Source organism: Bombyx mori, chromosome 10 (assembly GCF_030269925.1).
Source record: "Bombyx mori chromosome 10, ASM3026992v2".
NCBI lineage: Eukaryota > Metazoa > Arthropoda > Insecta > Lepidoptera > Bombycidae > Bombyx > Bombyx mori.
This window is the reverse complement of record NC_085116.1, coordinates 11017750-11040714: the sequence shown is the minus strand read 5'-3', so window position 1 is coordinate 11040714 and position 22965 is coordinate 11017750. Positions and strand designations below refer to the sequence as shown.

The following is a 22965-nucleotide window of genomic DNA, read 5'->3' as shown; positions in this document are numbered from 1 at the left end:
AGTGCTTTATGAGAGATTTAAAAAAAAATATCATGTTAAATTACTCTAATGAATATTATTATTATTAGTTAGACCAACTCATGAAACTTACAACTGATATTTAATAGTTAGCAAAGATCTTAGACAGACATGAGATCGTCGTTATTTTAGTTGTCTTGTAGAAAGAATGTCCCGTCATTCGAACTAGAACGCATCACGAGGCTAATAGCAAAGATAGAAACACAAACAAAGGAATACTCCACAAGAAGCTCAGCTTTTGCTTTAAACAACGAGAGCCTTCGACTTAGGTGTCAAGTGTAGGCTGTTTCGAACATACGCTTTACTATGGTACGCGAGAGGACACAATCCGATTGAGAAGTTTTCCTAGGCCAGACGTTCAGAGATTCGCAAGTTACAACTTCCCGGACCGAAAAATTAAAAGGTATCAAAATGTCAATGCATTCCATGTTTACTCTATTTGGTGAAAACTTTCTCTCTTTTTTTCTTTCTCGATACAAAAAAGAAGAAATTTCAGTCAGTTGTGACGTAATGATAAAGGCTTTTAATCTAACTCCATTCTGTGACGGAAATTGCTTCGCCAATTCTTTCAAGTCGGCACCGTCGTCTGTGTTTGCACAGGCTTACATATCTTTCGTATTGATTCTCAACCCCCCAAAATCCTACATCGCAAGCAATAAATGCAGTAGAAGCCGAGTTTACGGGTAAGTATTTTCGTGGAAGCATCTTTGCGAACATAATTGCGTTTCTAGACGTGACATCGTTCCTCGCCTTTATACGTAGTACGATTATTGTCGTTATCTTACGTTGATACTGCATCTTAATCAATTATACGCTCATATACAGTAAAATAAATAAAATTAAACTGACCTCCAGTATAATTTGTTATTTATTATATATTTAAAGTCGTTTTATTAACATCACACGGTTTTTATTATTTAATGTCGACGTCACCCAAAACACGTCATTACGGATCCTCCCGATCCATTAACGGTGCTTTTAGGTACCACAAGCACCGGTCACCGTCCTCGTCGAAGCCGTCGCTTGCGACGAAGGGCTCGACGAGCGAATTAACCCATAGATACAGCCCACTGAATTTCTCGCCGGATCTTCTCAGTGGATCGCGTTTCCGATCCGGTGGAAGATTCTGCGAAGCACTGCTCTTGCTAAGGCCAGTGCTAACAACACTCCGGTTTGAGCCCGTGAGCTCACCTACATGTTAGGGCGAAGCTGAAAAGGCTCTCAAGGCTATCAGCATACGTAGGAAAAAAAATATTTTAGCCAAAATGTGTACAATTTGATACTTTTCATAACTTATCTACTCTGATATAATTTTAAAGGCTATTAGACTAACGAGATATTTCAGAATATTCACTAAAGAAACCATTTGCTAATTCATTCAGATTGCTAACTACTATGCACAGAAAGCGTTGGACAGTAGTGCATAGTATATGCAAATTTGGATTTCAGTTGGAATTCGATTTTGATGTTTCACAGTCAAACACTCCCTGAGCACACTAGGATCTGATGCAGTTTTACGTGACCCTGTTGAAGATTTTTAATAATTCTAGTTGATTCGATAAATATTTTTTTTTTAATTATTTTATTTATACATTTATACTGGAATGATCAGTGGCGCCTACTATCTCAGAGCATTCTCTTAATTTTATGCAATATATAAAATTTTCAATCAATACTGACAACCTAAAAAAGGCCACAAATAAATCTAAATAAAAAAACACAGCTTACTTAAATTATACTCATCATCATCATCATTATCCTGCCCTTCTCCCAGTCACCTGGGGTCGGCACAACATGTTTTCTCCTTCCATAATCTTCTATCATATACCATTTCTTCGCTCACTCCCCTCTTACCCATATCATCTTTCACACAATCTATCCATTTCTTCTTAGGTCTACCTCTTCCTCTCCTTCCTTAAATTATACTCATATGAGACGCTAATAGGTTGTAATAATTGCTTAATAAACCAATATTCGTTCGATGGCACAGTAGCTTCCTACATAATTTACAGACAAAGCAGGGCTACAAAACATCGATCTCTTTCAAAATAGAAAATGAATTACGAGTATGCGAATACCAAAAATGTTGAAATCTGTTAAATTTAATTACATTTAGCCACATTATTAATAAAATCATTTGAAAAACTTGAGCTTTCCAACATTACTGATCTCTTTTAATTAATGAAAACATGAAATTAATTAATTTACAGAAAAATACGAATGCTGTATAATGTCTGAAGCTTTAAATATGTAACAATGTGTCAAGCAAAACTATGATTAATATTCTCGCATTAAGATCCAATTTTACATTGAATCGAGTAGTTGAAATAATCCACGCGATAAGTGTTGCCTTCCTGTCACGGAAATGAACAATCAGATTCGTTAACAAAGTTGTCACCGGTTTTTGTCTGTTAGTTAGCCGGCACCGACTGAATCCAACTGCAAATGGAACACGTTAATTCATTTAAAAAAGACAAATTGCTGGGCTACCTAAATGTCTAGCTAAAGCGTCCCTCCCCTTAGTCAGGACTGTTAACCTTTTATTTCTGCTCCAACAGAGATAAAGTTAAAAAGACTAGTCCAGTCTGGTCGATTACACAAAGTCCTATTATACATTGATCGTAATTGAAGTAATTAAAAATAGTCATTTTTATATCAAAAACATCTCAAGGACAAGTAATATCTTAAGTTGTAAATGCTTATGTCTTTACAATTGAATTCTGAGCACATTATATGAAATAAACGTATTTCAGTTTAAAGTGAGGTAAAATGGTAGGCGTCAAAAAAAAATTATTGTGTTGCTCAATATATTTTTTTCAAACAAAAATCACGCAAAAGATACTGATCTAATCTTTAATTTTTTTTGACATTGTAAAGTCTATGATTAGAACTGAGCATTTGCGATGTATATTTTTTGCTTAGATGACGTGAGTCGCAAAGTAAACAGATAAAACGAATGCGTTCTGAACTTCAAATATACCGTGAGCAAAACTACTCTAGTACCACAGTTTTACAATATATACAATTAGGAAACGAATTTACTAGCGTAAAATAAAGGCGGGATCTGGCCGAATGGCGCGGATTGCGACCCCCGATCGCCCTCAGTTTGCGCACTCAAAAGTTTTGCGAGAATCATCTTTTACGTTCATTATAATGATGTACAGTCGTTCGATATACGGATATGATTCTACAGAAAAATACAACAAGGAGTTAAGATTTTATAAATTTTCTCGTGACACGAGGTAAGTTTATTTCTATAACTCCGTATTACCTAGTCAAATATCGTCTTTATCTTCTTTCAAAAGAAGTTTCTAAAAATATAAACAAACGTAAAACAATATGTTAGATAAATTATTTAACAAATTAAGAAAAATATAATATAAATCACGGCTATGCTCATGTTTCCCTTTTATAAGATTGTTCATCCGAATGCGAATAAATTACATAATTTTATTTAACAATATACAATTTTTGACAACCCTTGCACAGTTAGGACTGATGGCGTACGTAAGTACTTACACGGGCGGCGGTGTCGTCCAACATCAAAAGCGTTTCTCAACTGTATGGATTGTAAAACTGTGCGAGTAACTTAGTATTGAATAAATTCGATAAGTGATATTATGTTTGTTATATTTCTAAACGCTCAGCAGTACTCGAATTAAAATTTGATTATTCAATAAAGTATCAATAGCTAGATCCTTTGATTGTCTCAGCAAAATAAACGTTAATTAGGACGAATAAAGAATAAAGATCACGTTGGCTCAATAATAATAAATGGCTAATATGTTTAATTAAAATTATATACTAAAAGTTTAAGTAAAATATATACTATTTGGCGGACTAGCGTGAGTCCCAAGGTCTGGCTATCAAAAATGAATGTGCCGTGTATGTGTGACACACTTGAAGATCTGGCACGTGAGTTGATTTATTTTCAGAGAGCAAGTTTTACTGTTATCTATAAGTTGTGTAAAACTAGAAAGGCTCTTTTGCTGTTATGTATACATATTTATCTAGATAGGAAACTGGTATACTGCCATCTATCGAGTTTTGATGTAAGTAATCTCTGCACGTTTTTTGTTTACAAATTTTAATGCCCCGTCGCAAACCTACAAACGGTGAATTTATACCAAACCAAACGAAAAGTAGATAGCCTATTGATGTAAATTTACCACCTTTTATAACTTTGACTTAAGAACGGACATTGGAATACAGTATCATGCAGATTAAAATATTTGCAACAATAAATCTATGTATATAAAAATTAATTGTTGTTCGTTAGTCTCGCTAAAACTCGAGAACGGCTGGACCGATTTGACTAATTTTTTAATTACTTGTGGAAGTCCATAAAAGGTAGATAAATATGAAAATGCTCGGAATTAAATAAAAATAACAATTTTGTTTTTCCTTTGATGTGTCCCCCGAGGACTTTTTTTTTCCCTACCTCTGCTGATAGCCTTGAGAGGCTATTTCAGCTTCACCCTAACGTTTGTAGGTGAGCTCGCGGGGCTCAACCGGAGAGTTGCTAACACTGACCCTAGCAAGAGCAGCGCTTCGCAGAATCTACCACCGGATCGGAAACGCGACCCACTGAGAAGATCCGGCCAGAAACTCAGTGGGCTGTGTCTATGGGTTAGTTCGCTCGTCGAGCCCTTCGTCGCAAGCGACGGGTTCGACGAGGACGGTGACCGGTGCTTGCAGTGCCTAAAAGCACCGTTAATGGATCAGGAGGATCCGTAATGACGTGCTTTGGGCGACGTCGACGGTTTACCATTCGTAACCCGAGGACGGATTCCTTTTGTTTGTTTTAAGTTTATTTTATACAAAAGTTTAGGTCTTTTATTTATCGATTGAGGCACTACGAGTGTACTTGAGTTTTTAATAAATATGATTAAAAACATTTCCATACAAGCATATTTACCATTTTTATCAATTTTTTTTATCATTATTCGTTATCACAAATCTCTTTCTCAATGGCGATAGTAATACGGCGGATCAAATCGTGGCGATCGGCACTATAATTTTAGTCGCGTTAGTCGACCGACCTGATGACCGGTCTATGGACCATCAGGGCTCATTAAATCCTGATACCCCAAACCCTGATTCGTAAATCGTGACTGAAGACTTGTGAACTTTCAGCTGACGCAGATGATCACCAAACTGATACCAATATTTTGTAATTAATTAAAAAAAAAGGGTGCGTGTACTTATGTACGCGCATAAGAAGTTATACTTTATTTTTATTAAATTTATTTCTTTTTTTTTTAATATTAAATAATTAATAATTAATATTTAACGTTAATAATTTTATAATATTTAGTATGAATTATATTAAATAATAATTTTGTCATTTATATTACTAAAAAATTAATGCTAATAACACTTTTTTTTACGAGTGTACATGCGCGAAAGTTCACCTGCGGCTATATTCAGACTCGCCAAGTTACGTCGGTCGTATTGTAATGAGCGATTTAGTGGGCAACTTAATTCTGTTAATTTTGTGTCACGATGCGCGCGCATCGTAAAATTTCACTCTCATCAATTTTTCATAACGCACCGAAAGAAGTATAACTTCAAAATATTAGAGACTGTAATTGCATTAGAGAGAGTCTCTAATTTACAGAGTACAAAAATATTTATAAATTCGATTGCATTGAATCGTATTGTTTGTTACTCTATTTAATTTCTCTCTCATGTCTCAAGTCGGCCTCGTCATCATTTACGTTTTACAACACAAAAGACAGCTTAATAACGGTCACTTCAAAGACATGTTTATTTTATTAACTTGTATTAAATGGTCCCCTGCATAAGCTACTAATAGGTTTCTTTGTTAGGAGACAGATTAAATGGTTTAAAAAAATAATCTTATAAATGTTTAAAGAATACTTAACAGTTAAAAAATGTTTGTATTAAAGCTTATGAAATGAATTCTTAAAACCCGTACATATGTATTCATATTGGAACCTAAACAGAATTATCGGGTTGAATCATTATTTAGTTTCGAACAGAAGGATACTTGAAACATCACAAACAGAAGCAGTATTGGATATTTCAAAGTTCTTAATTTTTTTTTACAATCATTGAAGTAATCTAAAAAAACCCGGATCTTCGGGACGGTGATGTAGTTAGCGGTTTGTTTCCTCTTAATCCGGATGTGTATTACGTTAGAACGTAAACATAGTACGGGGATTCCTAGTTCAAGGCTAGGTGAACTTCTGTGATTCGACTCCAATTATTATTATTTTATTTGTTTGAATTATAACTTATAGGAAAACCAACGAAATCTATTTCATTTAAGAACAAAAAAAAACGGACTCTTTATGTTTTCTATCGACCGAGATAAAACCACTACTCTGAGTCTAATATTTAATGTATCTCATATAAACATATCAATACATTTATTCTCAAATATAAACATACTAGTCGCCGTACGCACCTCTGAGTGTTGCATAAAAATGTTTACGAAGAGATTTCAAGAAACGGGGGCCTTGGAGCGGTAAATTTAGCGTAGGGCATGCCCGCACTAGGTAGATCAATAAATTTAAAAGCAGATTGCAGAAACGGCTGAATCTCACAAACATAAATCGACGGAAGTGGAAACCCAACGGATAAGGGGCGCTAAGGCAGAAAAACGTATTGCATTGTGAGTAAAATAAAATAAAGTAATAAAAATTTCGTGACCATTGCTAAACAAGAAAACCATATGTTTTACATTCTCACCGTTTTAATAAATTTTCGTTCGTAAATATTGTTGAACGTTAATATTCTGCATCCAGAGAAGCAGCTGTCATTGATTGTCCGTCTACGTTGTATGTATGGTATTCAAAATCCTGCGAAAATTAAAACAAATTACGACACCTCGTTAACATTAGCTATCAGAGGAAACTGAGGACACTCCATAGAAATTAAGGTGACAATTCTATAAATTGCAGATAATAAATACATTTCAATGTATTTCTTACGAGTTGATTGGAGTACTTTGGGGGCGTTTAGAAAACTAAATTGTCATTCTTTCTTTTAACTAAAAACGTTGTCTTGTTAATTTTCTTTCGTTTTGAATCAGAGCCCTATTAGAAAAGTGATCGAATGAGTAATTTCGAAATCTATGCGTAATCAAACCTAAAAATAAACGAAATGAAATACCTTACAAGAAACTTGTGCATAAAACGATCCCAGAAACATTTTGTTGCATGATAAAGAGTAAAATCAGTTCGTTTATATAGCCTTAAAATATACTATCAAGTACGCGAATGCACCAAAAAAAATATCCAACGTGACAAAAATATAAATACATAATGGGTATTTTGATATCAGTCATTAACACAAATTCAATTAATAACAACGATGCAATACACGATATGAAGATGTAGTAATTAAGACGTGCGTACTATCTAAGTTTATCGCCGTTATAACCTACCTCATTTTTTGACATACTTTGCTTAAAATAAAGATTAAATGAGACTGATTTCAATTAAACTGACAATAGTAATATTATAGGCCTGGAAATAATAAAAATATTTCTCATAAAACAATAAATAGCAAACAAGTCATTTTTGCGTATGAAAAATACCTATGTATATCGATAACTGAGAAGCTTTGATTTTACTGACTTTTTCATACAATTAGTACCTACACATATATGTTCTGTAATTAAAATTCAAAAAATTTTGCAAAATATCGGCGGCACATTGAACTTTATCACACAGATTAGGGGTAAGCCTTTTACTCTAAATTTCCAAACTAGAGACACGGCAAAAAATCTGGCGACTTATCAAAGTCGAAAATATTCTCGAACAAAAATATACCCAAAAGGTTTCCGTAGGAATATGATATGCACAAAAATTGAAGAGTAAGGTATCGACGCCAGCTTCCAGACTTTCCATTACACGGATCACTTGGCTTACGCTCAGGTTCACTGGCTAAAGCCCTTCCTGGAGCCTCCTACGATTACTCCGATAGCTTTTTGAAACCAAATTCTACGAAGCATTTTAGTTTAAAACAACTTTACTACAGTATAACCGAGAATTGTGCTGAATAAAATACGGTACAAAAATACCAAAATAATGTGCAAGAAAAAAAAAACTAAAAAATAAATCACGGTAATGTGTGAACAATACAAATCGTGCTCTTATGATTACCATGCATAGCGTGACATCGACCGTTAGACGCTTAAGTATCTAGCAAGCTGGCTATGGTCTAAAGCGGCTAGACTACGTTGTGAGAATTTGCTTCCGGTGGTTCCCGGGAAAGATCTATTTATGCGTTATGTTCCGCAACGTTTCTGTATGCATCATGAAGCTATGTTAACAGGACAACAGCGGTACAATCGACAAAATATTTCTCTCCGGAATCACGTCGGGCAGACTGTGTATAAATGGAGTGCCTCACTTACCACACTTCGGAAGATGGCAACTAAGGTCCTCCACCACAATTACCGCTTGCGTAACCCTGGGAAAAATATTTTTCACCGTGAATCTAACGTGAATGGTTGTCTTATAAATACAGGGTGGGGATTAATTTTAAATTAACTCCGTGAAATAATTGCTCGGGGATGTGAAATCTTACGTCTAGCATGCTGATTTTTTACGTTTGCTATTACACGGTGAAGAATAATTTGGGAATTTCCTTAACGCTATAATAGAGTGGATCGCTAATTGGTGTCTGCTTTACTTAAAAGAAAACTGAATAGGTAACTCTACATTTCAACAAAATTTAATGAAAACACTATTACCGCTAACCGGCTCTATAGGAACAGACAAAGTCTAGAAACAAAAAGACATTAAGTTCTATTATATATAGATATTTTCTAACACACAATTGCAGCACGAAAACTAATACGTACTGGAGATTGAATTGACTGTTAAGACTGAGACAGCTGTGTAAATAAATACAAGAATGACTTAAGTTTTCTACGGTAATAGTAGATAAGTGAGTTTTATAATTAACTTTATGATATTACCATTCAATGCGCTAACATAAAGTAGTAGTCGTTATAACCTGAAAAAGATGTCACTTATTAATTACAATACATAAAATGAATTCAAAACACCTTTCGTGAATATGTTTTGTTGTCTTCAAACCTGCTTTACCCCTTATTAAACTTAAATCTGTGAACGAAATGCATTTATAAGCAATAGTATGTAAGTGAAAATTTCGTCATTACATTTACAAAGTCAAATAAGTTTCGATGTTTAATTCTAAAAGTTTTACAATTTCAAATGTTATATAATGCTTAATGGGACGAAATAGCTACCTAACCGATGTTAAATTACAGGAGCCGATAAGCATCACGACTTGAATGTCTCAACCCACTTTCAGTCATGAAATCGAAGTCACAATTGAATCAGAATAGGCAGGATGACATAATGATAGACACCCACCCGTACTAAGGTAAAATACGCCCTAAGAGTCATGTGTACAAATTTTAAATCACACCCCACTACAAATCTATAGTTATATCAAAGAAGAGCCAACAGCATAATGAAAAACAAGATAATATTTATGACATTGCGTTCGTTCACGCAAGTTTTTATCTTTTTGTTTATAAAATACGTACAACGTATTTTTTTTAAACTGATGAAAGAATGACGTATACTTTCGCATATTATTTCGAATTTAATGATGTTACAATATTGATCAGTTGTTATCATCGCTTTAGTATCTGAAGCACAAAATTCTTGCATTATATGTTTTCAATAAATAAGTAAAGAGCCTTGATTCCGTTCCACATGAAAAAAAAATATTTTTTTCAAGATCATGAAAAGGCTTTTTGTTTTCACTTAAAGTGCTCACGATCCGTCTGGTTTTAAGTGAGCACCGGAGCTTATAGTTATAACAAAGTGAGTGCCACCGTCCGCTTCAAGGCATGATATTGAAGCCTCAATTTTATCATCATTGTCATACAAATATCCTACTATTCATCCTCGCCAGAATTCCTCGTGGTGGAATTAGTTAGGTTAGAGCAACCAGCCGAGCTGGCTTACAATGGCCCCTACAAAGTTTATTTAAGCCTTAGATAGCAAGCCAATTGATACAATTTTCGTTGATTTTATCAATTCCAAGAATGCTCGTATCGTTAAATGAAAGTCTTAAATTCTTAAAACGCAATCTTTTAAACTTTATAAAAGCCACGTCTTTTTAACGTTTCCATTTATTACGCTGAGACATTTTTATTCACATCCAATACATAAAAAAAAAATGGCTTCGAGAAACGAAACCGTAACTCATAAACTAGAACAGTATTGACTTTCAAGGCGATCTACTAAAACACAAATATTATTTTGTTATATTGTTAGTCTATAATTAACCTGCAAAGAGAGTCGAACTGTTTCAAAAATAGCCGGTTATGCGACATCGTAAATCTCGGTTACGACAAAAGTTTGCCGTGTAAATCATTAGGCCTGGACCGGACTTAATGTTACATTGAATTTTATTGCGCACTCATAACAATAAAATTATGTCAAAGTCTGTAATTAACAAGGCTTAATTATAATGTGGAGATAGGCGTTCCGCACTAACAAAGCCGTGGTGAGTAATAAGCCTAAGTTCGCACCTACTAATTTATTATACACAGTTACGAACACGCAAATAAAAAGATCCAAGAAAAATGTTTTAAGAAAGAAAGAAAGAAAGAAAGAAAATCTTTATTCGCCAGAAATATAGTTTATAAGATATAGGACATAGCTTCATATATTTCGCCTGTTTAGGCATGCGAAAATTTAATTTATTTTTATATTAATTATAACACAAAATTTACTAAATCTATCTATTTTTACATTCTATCACTTCTTATTCTAATATTTTATTATGTACAACACTTATCATTTAAAAATTCTTGCACACTATAATAAGCCTTATCTATCAGCCATAAATATAATTTTCTTTTAAATTGAGTTAGTGGAAGATCTCTTATGCTGTTTGGTATCTTATTAAATATTCTGATAGTCATAGGATAACAGTTTGTATGGTAGTAACGAAGTAAGTAACGAAGTAAGAAGTCTTAATACCGATTTATGTGGCAGGAATTTTTTTTTAAACAACTAATAAGATTTTTTTCATGTTTTCATGTTTATAGGTAACAAAAAAAAATTAAACAAGAACATGTTTACACAGAACGAAAATATCAAAACCATTTATCAAAAACTCACTTCACTCCGAACGGGTTTTGAAACTAAGCTCCGTGGTATAGAAGTCAAGCCCGCTATCCACTAGACCAAAGATAATCGATTTAGTCAATATTAATAAACCACGTTAGAAGTTACTATTTTATTAGCGTTCTGACAATATCATTGTCGTGTATTCCAATTCCGTTCACCTGGGGGCAACGATGATAACACATTTAACCCGTACATGTAAATCGAAATACATGTTCGACAAATCACATAAGCAAACAAACTACCGTTGGCTTATTTAGTTTATTTAATTCTTCATTCATACTTTGCCTAGTAATGAGAAATCAGATACGTATAAGAATCAGACGAATGTAAAGTTATCTTTATCGGAAACGAGGTATCATTACAAGTTGCAAGGAAAACGAGTATGATGTTTACAAATGTATACAATGTATAAGGCACTGCTATAATTGTGACCACTGCGAACCAGTATTTCGAATAAACACAAATTCTTGTAGCTCTAATCCCAGGATGTGGGGTGGGCGCAACATGTCCACTTTTTTCATTCAGGCCTATCATTCGTCATCCCTGAACTCATTTACAAAATGATTTAATAGATTTATAAATACCTTTTTCGGACGATTTTATTTCGTAATATTAAAAATTTACATTCAAATCAATATAAAGGAGAATCATATCCCTATATCAAAATGGGCAGCTAAGCCCATTCAGGCTTAGTTATTCGTCTCAAAATTTGTCTAATTATTTTATACAAAGCGTGCTTTGCAGTTTCACTTGTCTTAAATTTGTTATTGTCAGAAAGAACGAAACACGTTGCATTTTCCCTGGGTAAATAATTTTCTTGTTTCACTCTCTTGTCCATAAACTATCATACAGTTGTAATGTAAAATCATCTGCTAACAGAACGGACAGACATAATTTACTGGTGTATTACAGTAGATATACCCGGCATGACCCAGGTCACGTAATTTGTTACGATAAAAAGTTGTGATTGTTGTTAATTCAGATGTTTCAGATGTTGTTTGATGTCAGATTCAGATTCATCTGTTAATTAAGATGTGTTAATTCAGAGTATTTACGTATGAAACTTCTTCAAATTCGATGACTTTTGCTTGATTTAGTAACAAACAACCACACATTCAAACTTTCAGTCATAATATTAGTATTTATTATTCTTTATCTTCACATAATTCAACCACATTTTTTCAAATACATTGTCCTTACAGTCTATTTGTTTACTTCGCTATGAATGGCTTAGAAATCTGCAATCGTGGTCATTTTCTCAATTGGTGGACAGTCAATGAACAACCTCTACAGCCGGACACCGCACCCGTACTATAACAATGCTCGTTTGTCTGATTCACAACGTACTTTTCGGCGTATCCTAATGGCGATATATATTAATTAAATTACAAAAATATTCAATTTCTTTAATGAGTCGTCTACAGACAATTACGTGGAACAAAATTTTATTCTAGAAATAATTTTCCTAGTTTGTTTCACTCTCATTTATAGAAAGTAAAATTTACATTTCCTGGATGACAACAAAATCAGATTACATCGATTCGGATTTAATTAATAAATCTGAACAGCTCATTAGTAAACTCTCATATATTATTTGTTTTTTGTATTATTGGAGTAAAATTTATCTTTTTTTTATTGCTTAGATGGGTGAACGAGCTCACAACCCACCTGGTATCAAGTGGTTACTGGAGTCCATAGACATCCACAACGTAAATGCGCCACCCACCTTGAGATAGAAATTCTAAGGTCTCAAGTATAGTTACGACGGCTGCCCCACCCTTCAAACCGAAACGCATTACTGCTTCACGGCAGAAATAGGCAGGGTGGTGGTACCTACCCGCGCGGACTCACAAGAGGTCCTACCACCAGTAATTACGCAAATTATAATTTAGACTTATAAGGTTTAATAGGATTATTTTAAAGTTAAATAATAATAATAGTTTCTGAACGATATAAAATGTGACGTTTTTAATTTGTTCGAACGATAAGAGTAGTCCCACACCTTGTCGCAAAAAAATATTTGAAAGAAAACAGACAAAAATTTTCTTCGTGCTCTTTCACTTCAATTTTCATTAATAGACCGAAATCAGACGAGTTCGTAATTTCACTAGAAAGAAAGATGAAGTCGATTCAGTGAAAAAACTTATTATTGGTTCATCAAACGACTTTCTAGCCGCAGTCAAAATACAAATTAAGCTATTTTCAGATCGTCTACTTCTTTCAATGTTTGTTTTTATTCGCTTATTTTCTACGCAATTATAAGATGAATTTGTTTCAATCAGGAAATGTCCATCACGAAGCGCTAATAATATTGGAATCTATAAATAGGCGATCATAGCCGCATGAAATGTGAATGTGGGATTGTCAGAGTCGAAAGTGACTCAATGAAATCATTTTTTGGTATTTCTTTTTGCGCACATGGATGCGTTAGCGAAGATATATCGATGAAAATATAATGAAGGGCTTGGTTATTAATGCATTACTTTCGGACAGGCAATGAAATTATAATTACCTACATCAAAAAGCATCATCGCCTTCTCAACAAAGTAGAGCAATCTCAACCATTTTATTCTACACACCGGCCTATTAATATTTCCTTCTAAAACACACTACATCTTATTTCGTCCGGAAGTTGAGTTACACCGACATCTAAACGCAATCAATCAATTTTAATCTCTGATTCTAAAACCCACATACATTTACGTTCGAACATAAAATTTATTTTTGCTGTCAATAAAATTTGGAATCTCTGATGAATGAAGCCCCGTGACTTTTACATAGATGTATACAATCGATGCGATCCAGCCACAAAATGCGTTCCAGAACTGTTTTCTAATACACACAATGGCCATTCAACAAAAATTGTTAGATTTGTTTATCTTTACGTTTTTTTCCCACTTTTGTTCTTGCCACAAAACAGCACAACTTGTTTCGTCTGTATCTAATGTGCTAACATTGTAACCACCACAATAATCGTGCTACTCCAACACGAGTAACAACTGAACAAGATTTTATGATTCAGAGAATCAGTTCGCATAAGTTGTATGGGTATTGCGAGCATATTATACTTGCGAACCCACAATATATACGTTTCAAAAATACATTCAACGGCCGTCTGGTGTAGTGGTAAGTGACATGGTCACTACACAAGGGGGTCGCGGGTTCGAATCCCGCCAAGGGAAGATATTTGTATGGTAAATATAAATGTCTTTTCCAGGGTTATGGATGTATATTAAATATGTGTATGTGTATAATAAAAAATCTTACATTTATTTCCGTTATCTGGTACCTGTAACACAAGTTCTTTACGAACTTATCACGGGACCAGTTAACGTAGCGCGATTGTTAGTAAATATTTATTTTTATTTATTTATTATTTATTAATGACTATGTATTCGATCAGAGCTTATATCCAAGAAGCGTTAGCACCCTCAATTAATAATTTTATCTGGTACTAACACACGCATCCACCGCGTGCCAGTCCAAAGATCGACATCGTTCAATCGACATTTAAATAAATAACAAGTGACTGGCCCGTAATTAGCTATATCCGTGAGCATTTGTTTATTCTTGTCGCGCAAACGTATCCCGATCTGTTTCTAAATTTGAAAACACAATACGGAAAGTTCTTTATCGAAGCGTCGTTTTAAAATTATAATTTATCCATATCATTGTACTAATATATACAAATATATCATTACAACATTGTGCTTGCGTAGCTAAATAAGACTACTGCATACAGGCTATGAGTGACAGAATAAATATGGCTTCCAGACATGTTTTGTAACATTTAATCTGTTTAAATTATGTTAGATAATATCTACGTTTTATGTTGTCAGTGTAAAGACATCTTGGACATCGTTTTAATTGCCCACTCAATTTCTCACCGGATCTTCTCAGTGGGTCGCGATTCCGGTCAGATGGTAGATTCTGCGAAGCACTGCTCGTCCTTGGTATAGTGTTTGCAAATTCTCTCAGGTTGATCCTGTGAGGTCACCTACCCATCCGAGCGGAGCTGGAATTGCCTCTTACGCATCCAGAATAAACGGGGAAATAGATTATTTAAAACCCTGCTAATTAAAGCACTGTGTAGCCAGTAATTGCTTTTTTTTTCACAGTCAGTATCAATGATGATTAAAAGAATAAACAGACTATAACGGCTTCTAGAATACACCAAGCCTAAGTGTTTTGGTATAGTCTCTGTTAAGCCCGTTCTGGTCTGTGAGATCTATAACGCTCTAGAAGAAAATCTCATTTCAATAATTGAGAATGGTTTGATCCCTTTTGTTCGTGTTTGAGGACAAAACTATCCTGGAATACACCAACTTTATTATGAAAAGGATAAGAGTAGTAATGATTTGTAAGTAGCACCCATACTTAGGTTCATTATTAACATGGTATATTATAGGAATGGTATATTGTGCATGGGTAAGTATATTATGGGTCCTCGAAAAGTTATGAGATAACAACAAATTTTCATACATTAAATATAACAAATACAATAATACCGTTATTTATTACAGTAAATGCTTTTGTGCCTTATATAAGTATTTTAAATATTGATTTAAGGCGGGTGCTTGTAAATGCTTATTTTAAACTGTAAACGTCTAAGTTCGTGAGCCTCCACTTGTCGCCCAGACGAGTCAACAAATAGATTGAACACATATCGCGTTTTCTAAAATTCGTCACTTTCAGATTCACGTAATGCTGTTAAGTACATTTCATCTCCTTTATAATAAGCGGCACCATACTTAGACAAAAAAGAATTAATTCGTAAATATATATTTTTGAGTGTGAAAATAAGTTATTTAATTAAATATCACAATAAACTATCGAATATTCAATGTTAAGATTTTTTTTATTGCTTAGATGGGTGGACGAGCTCACAGCCCACCTGGTGTTAAGTGGTTACTGGAGCCCATAGACATCTACAATGTAAATGCGCCACCCACCTTAAGATATAAGTTCTAAGGTCTCACTATAGTTACAACGGCTACCCCACCCTTCAAACCGAAACGCATTACTGCTTCACGGCATAAATAGGCGGGGTAGTGGTACCTACCCGTGCGGACTCACAAGAGGTCCTACCACCAGTGATAACAAGAATCGAAAATAAGATACATTTTAGTCTTTTGTCGCGCCGTCTTTAATTTGCTGGAAGAAAATTAATTATTGAGTTGAACTTGCCCTTTGTAGATGGTATTTGAAAAAGTATATATATTTTTAATCATTGTACTTTCTGTGTACAGTGAATAATAAGAATTTTAAATTATATGAACCTATTATTTATTATAAGGTTATTATTTATAAATAATTCATGCCTAATATATTTCAATTTTTTATGGAAATAACAATTTGTTCAAAAACAAACTGTAATCTATCGAACAAAATTTTAGCAAATCATTGAATTCTTCAACACGGAACAGGAATAACAAACCAAATTCGAAAACAAACCAAAATACGCTAATAGTTTTATGAGTGTCGAATGAGATCCCGTATGGAGTGAGTGAAATGTTTAGTTTTCATTCTTATGCCCGTATCTTTAGACGTTTCGTAAAATAGTCCTCCACTCTTAACTCATCCGATGATGCTCGAGAATTCCCTCCAAACTTACTCGAGTTTGGTATTTTTAGTCGACCATTACAATATTCCTCAACTATCCTCGAGTGAGGTAATAATGATGAAAATTTGATCAAGCTAGCATCAAACCCATAGAGTTCTGTAGTCTATGGTCATTGTTTAATGTCAAAGTCAAGCTGCCGCTGTCTCTGACACTAGATCATTGAAGTAGGAAACCTATGGAAATGAAACGTCAACAAAAAATTCGTGCCACTGTGACGTCATCTGGCCACAAAACATGGCGGTTTTAGTGCTGCCCAGAAGATTTTAATGTTAGTAGGTTTTATCGATAAACGTTCTTGGCTCATTTTATTTTAAATATTGTTGAGTATAAATGCATTTGTAGAATTTATACTTTAATAGGAAGTAAGTATATTGTTATGTGCAAAGATGATGTGATTTAGATATTATGTGAAATCTAAGACGAGTTCGTGCTTCAAATTTGCCAAGTAAACGATATGACGATTTTTAAAATTTGCTACACTGATTTTATAAAGTAGTCGTTTGCCGCAAAACATAAAGATATGGCGTAGTACAGTGCCATCTGCCCATTTCTAGCATGCTGAATGTTATCGTATTTTGAGTACGTGTTTTTTTTAGACTATTACAATCTATTTTAATTGTTTTGCTGACATAAAGTCCGTAACACACTACCGCAGCGCACCTTCACTTGAGAGTGATTCAAATTTTAAACTTATCAAGGGAACGCCTGATAAAAAAAAACACCTACAGAACATTTATTCGTTAATAAAATTACAAACGTCATTCTTTGTGACTTCCTCTCTAAAATCACTTAATTAATAAATATTTAACGAATTTACAATAGTGTTATAAAACTATTTTATTTAAATAGTTCCGACGACTTTCTTGAGATCCTATAATATATGTTTTAATTATTATTTTTGTATATTTTAAGCATGATAAAATAAGAAATTTTATATAAGCAATCATATTAAATCGATATCAAAGTCAATAAATAATGTACAACCCAAAACAGACGGCCGAACTGACGTGACAATGACATTTGGCGCGCTAAACATGGCGGATTTTCGGCCTCATTAGACGGAGACGGAGACATTTACGTATATTCATGTTTCATTTTATGTACGCACTGAAATACTGTTATATTGTTTTCCTGCGAGTTAAAGTGCTGAGTAAGAACGAGATAGATATATGTTTATGTATGTGCCTTCAAAATGGGTGCTATTTATATAAGCAATTGTACGTATAGAACAATATGTCGTGTCCCTACTATATAGGTCTATGCACTAGATGAACTTGTTTGATGCAATGAAGTAGGAAACCTATGGAAATGAAACGTCAACCAAAATTTCGTGCCAGTGTGACGTCATCTGGCCACAAAACATGGCGGCTTTAGTGCTGTACAAAAGATTTCAATGTTATCAGGTTTTATCGATAAACGTTCTTGGCTCATTTTATTTTAAATATTGTTGAGTATTATTTATTTGTAGAATTTATACTTTAATGGGAAGTAAGTAGGTATATTGTTATGTGCAAATATGATATGATTTAGATGGGTGAAATCTAAGACAAGTTCGTCCTTCGAATTTGCCAAGTAAACGATATGATGATTTTTAAAAGTTGCTACACTGATTTTATAAAGTTGTCGTTTGTCGCAAAACATAAAGATATGGCGTAGTTCAAAGCCATCAGCCCATTACTAGCATGCTAAATGTTATCGTATTTTGAGTACGTGTTTTTCTTAGACTATAACAATCTATTTTAATTGTTTTGCTGACTCTAAAGTCCGTAACATACTACCGCAGCGCACCCCAAGGAAGGTGCGCCGCACCATTTGAATCACTTTCGCTTGAGAGTGATTCAAATTTTAAACTTATCAAGGGACCGCGTGAAAAAAAAAACACCTACAGAACATTTATTCATTAATTACAAACGTCATTCCTTGTGACTTCCTCTCTAAAATCACTTAATTATTAAATATTTAACAAATTTACAATAGTGTTTTACTCACTGCGGAATAAAACTATTTTATTTAAATGGTTCCGAAGAGATTTTGTCGGTAGCCTTTTTCCCGAAATATCTAAACAGAATGTCTAAATATGTTTTGATGACATATTTTAAAGTGGTATTTATGATTAGTGTCATGATCAATAGATTCCGACCGAAAAATGGATTTTTCGGATGAGGGCTCCATAATGAATTTAAATACATATAGATAATAGTTTTAGGGCATCGACTTTCTTGAGATCCTATAAAATACGTTTGAATTATTATTTTTGTATGTTTTAAGCATGATAAATTATGAAATTTTATATAATCAATCATATTAAATCGATATCAAAGTCAATAAATAATGTACAACCATAGACCTATATAGTAGGGACACGAGATATTGTTCTATACGTACAATTGCTTATATAAATAGCACCCATTTTGAAGGCACATACATAAACATATATCTATCTCTTTCTTACTCAGCACTTTAACTCGCAGGAAAACAATATAACAGTATTTCAGTGCGTACATAAAATGAAACATGAATATACGTAAATGTCTCCGTCTCCGTCTAATGAGACCGAAAATCCGCCATGTTTTGCGCGCCAAATGTCATTGTCACGTCAGTTCGGCCGTCTGTTTTGGGTTGTACATTATTTATTGACTTTCATATCGATTTAATATGATTGCTTATATAAAATTTCTAATTTTATCATGCTTAAAACGTACAAAAATAATAATTAAAACATATTTTATAGGATCTCAAGAAGGTCGATGCCCCAAAACTATTATCTATATATATATATTTAAATTCATTATGGAGCCCTCATCCGAAAAATGGATTATACACTTAATAATATATTTGAATCCGAAATATCGGACACCATTTTTCGGTCGGAATCTATTCATCATGACACTAATCATAAATACCTCTTTAAAATATTATGTCATCAAAACATATTTAGACATTCTGTTTAGATATTTCGGGAAAAAGGCTACCGACAAAATCTCTTCGGAACTATTTAAATAAAATAGTTTTATTCCGCAGTGAGTAAAACACTATTGTAAATTTGTTAAATATTTAATAATTAAGTGATTTTAGAGAGGAAGTCACAAGGAATGACGTTTGTAATTAATGAATAAATGTTCTGTAGGTGTTTTTTTTTTCACGCGGTCCCTTGATAAGTTTAAAATTTGAATCACTCTCAAGCGAAAGTGATTCAAATGGTGCGGCGCACCTTCCTTGGGGTGCGCTGCGGTAGTATGTTACGGACTTTAGAGTCAGCAAAACAATTAAAATAGATTGTAATAGTCTAAGAAAAACACGTACTCAAAATACGATAACATTTAGCATGCTAGAAATGGGCTGATGTCTTTGAACTACGCCATATCTTTATGTTTTGCGACAAACGACAACTTTATAAAATCAGTGTAGCAACTTTTAAAAATCATCATATCGTTTACTTGGCAAATTCGAAGGACGAACTTGTCTTAGATTTCACCCATCTAAATCATATCATATTTGCACATAACAATATACCTACTTACTTCCCATTAAAGTATAAATTCTACAAATAAATAATACTCAACAATATTTAAAATAAAATGAGCCAAGAACGTTTATCGATAAAACCTGATAACATTGAAATCTTTTGTGCAGCACTAAAGCCGCCATGTTTTGTGGCCAGATGACGTCACAGTGGCACGAAATTTTGTTTGAAGTTTCATTTCCATAGGTTTCCTACTTCATTGTGTACAACCCAAAACAGACGGCCGAACTGACGTGACAATGACATTTGGCGCGCTAAACATGGCGGATTTTCGGCCTCATTAGACGGAGACGGAGATATTTACGTATATTCATGTTTCATTTTATGTACGCACTGAAATACTGTTATATTGTTTTCCTGCGAGTTAAAGTGCTGAGTAAGAACGAGATAGATATATGTTTATGTATGTGCCTTCAAAATGGGTGCTATTTATATAAGCAATTGTACGTATAGAACAATATGTCGTGTCTCTACTATATAGGTCTATGGTTTGATGTTTTGGTTGCTGAGTTATTCGTAAATATGTGTGCGTGCGGTAAATCTGAAAGTGTATTATTTATTTTCTAACCTATTATTATTTTAGATTTCGGATCCGGCTTTGTATTTTTATTCGCCGCTTTTGTATGATTTTGGTTGCATCGTGTTGTTGAAGTGCTTTTCCGCAACCACCAGTTTATTATTATATAAATAAAACTTATAATCGCATTGACTTTATTTATCAGGTAGTAAGCAAAATATGTCTCTTATGTAGGTAAATAAAATAAAGAGTTTCAAATGTCTAACCTCGAACTAGTTACTTTATTAATAAATATTATCAAACTTAAATTATCAAAATACGCGGGAATCATGCACAGATCCAGGCCATTGCACAACAATATCATATATTCCCATTAGCGGTCCACATACTATTTGGACATTGATAGAAAACCAGCCTTGAGGAACGTTCAAGGTACGTCGCGACGTACCTTGACTTGACAGTTTGCTCACTTCACTCCGGTTAGGAAATTTTTCCAAGGACGTTTGAGTGGAGTTTATTTTTACGACTAAGCATACCAAAACGCGCGTTGGAGGTTGAGTCGAGTCGAGTTATGCTCGTGTGAACGACTAAAGATACGGGTGTCAGTGTTATCATGACATCGAGATGTTTTGGCCTAGATCCAAGCACTTTCACTCTGATCATGAAGCCAGTGCATAATAGTGTAATACTTTTAGATAGATACTTTTAGATTCCGTTATCAACGTCCGAACGAATGTTGCAACCACCGAAATGAGAAACATTGTCCGGCTTAAATATCGCTTTTTTTCAGAAGTAACTAAATTAATTGAATATGCAATTTCGAAAAGGGCACAAGTCGCATATTTTGTCAAATACGTTTTTTCATATACATGTAGTTTTGAGGCTTACCTACACCCATTTTATAATAATTCCAGTAATTTTCAGTTGCTAATTAACACTAAAATATATCTCAAAAGTTAATATTTTAAATTTTACACTGCTTTAGAAAAGTTTTTTTTTTGCGTTTTTTTTTAATTTCCTGAACATTTTACATTAGCAGAGATGTGCCCTTGTCGAAATTGCATATTCAATTATTCTGATCTTTATAGACCGATGAAACTTATTGAAAGCCTTATAAACGAATATTTGAATAGCATATGTTGTGTACCGTAATACAATGCTTTCGGATTTAGAGGCTAAGCGAGCCGCTAATCCAATTTAGGTTCCGTGGATTTTACCCTGATATCTAAAGGAGCACTGATTTGACTACAATTATAGTAGTAATGGTATTTCGACTATTGACAGACCACTGCCGCTAAACACTAGGTTAGTCATAAGCTCTTCTGCAATAAATAATTAAATATTTGGCAATGAAGAGTAATTGAATTGCAATTTGTGTCCTAATTAACGTTAGGTATAAGTTTACCTTCGCCTCTCGACCGGGTATCCGTAAACGGATTCCCCAGCGTTAAAAAAAAGGTATAAGATTACCTTACCGATGAATGATAAAGCTAATTATCATTGTAACTACATATCTCGTTTATCTCATCTGGATATTTTATCCGTTTATTAAAAGCTAACTAGCATTGTTATATTTTCGAAAACAGAACATTTTTTTAGGTTTCATACATCGATCTAACAGCCGACTTAAGATGTCTTGTCAAAAATTTTAAATCTGTGGATCAATTCATGAATGGATAAATATTTGTACAAAATATCGTTTTCTTGTTGACCAATTTTTTTTTCTACTTAAGCTGATAGCCTTGAAAGGCTATTTCAGCGTAACCGCTAACTAGTAGGTGAGCTCACGGGGCTCAAACCGGAGTGATGCTAACACTGACCCTACCAAGAGCAGTGCTTCGCAGAATCTACCACCGGATCGGAAACGCGACCTACTGAGAAGATCCGGCGAGAAACCCAATTTATTGAAAATCAATAGGTATTCATTGAAATAACTCAAATTCATAGTCTTATAACATGACGGTTAATGTAGCCTTGTTGTTACATCTCGGATTTCCACACTGTACGAGATTAATTTTAAAGAAATTGTACCTGCCGGACATGCGTCAGGTCAGTTACATGTGAGCGAATGTATAAATAGCTTCTTAGAAATTTCCATTCGTTGATAATGCGATGTCCGTTAGCCACATCG

General features: G+C 33.9%; 1 protein-coding gene and 1 long non-coding RNA gene across 6 annotated transcripts in view; both read right to left on the bottom strand.

Moving 5' to 3' along the window:
- LOC134199543 (uncharacterized) overlaps window positions 1-8467 on the bottom strand; it is a 64543-nt gene extending 56076 nt beyond the window's left edge. Inside the window, exon 1 of the long non-coding RNA XR_009974087.1 lies at window positions 8408-8467. This is a non-coding gene — a long non-coding RNA (uncharacterized LOC134199543). The remainder of the gene's footprint in view (window positions 1-8407) is intronic.
- LOC101742820 (RNA-binding protein Musashi homolog Rbp6) overlaps window positions 1-22965 on the bottom strand; it is a 557845-nt gene that overhangs the window by 521326 nt on the left and 13554 nt on the right. The window lies entirely within an intron of this gene.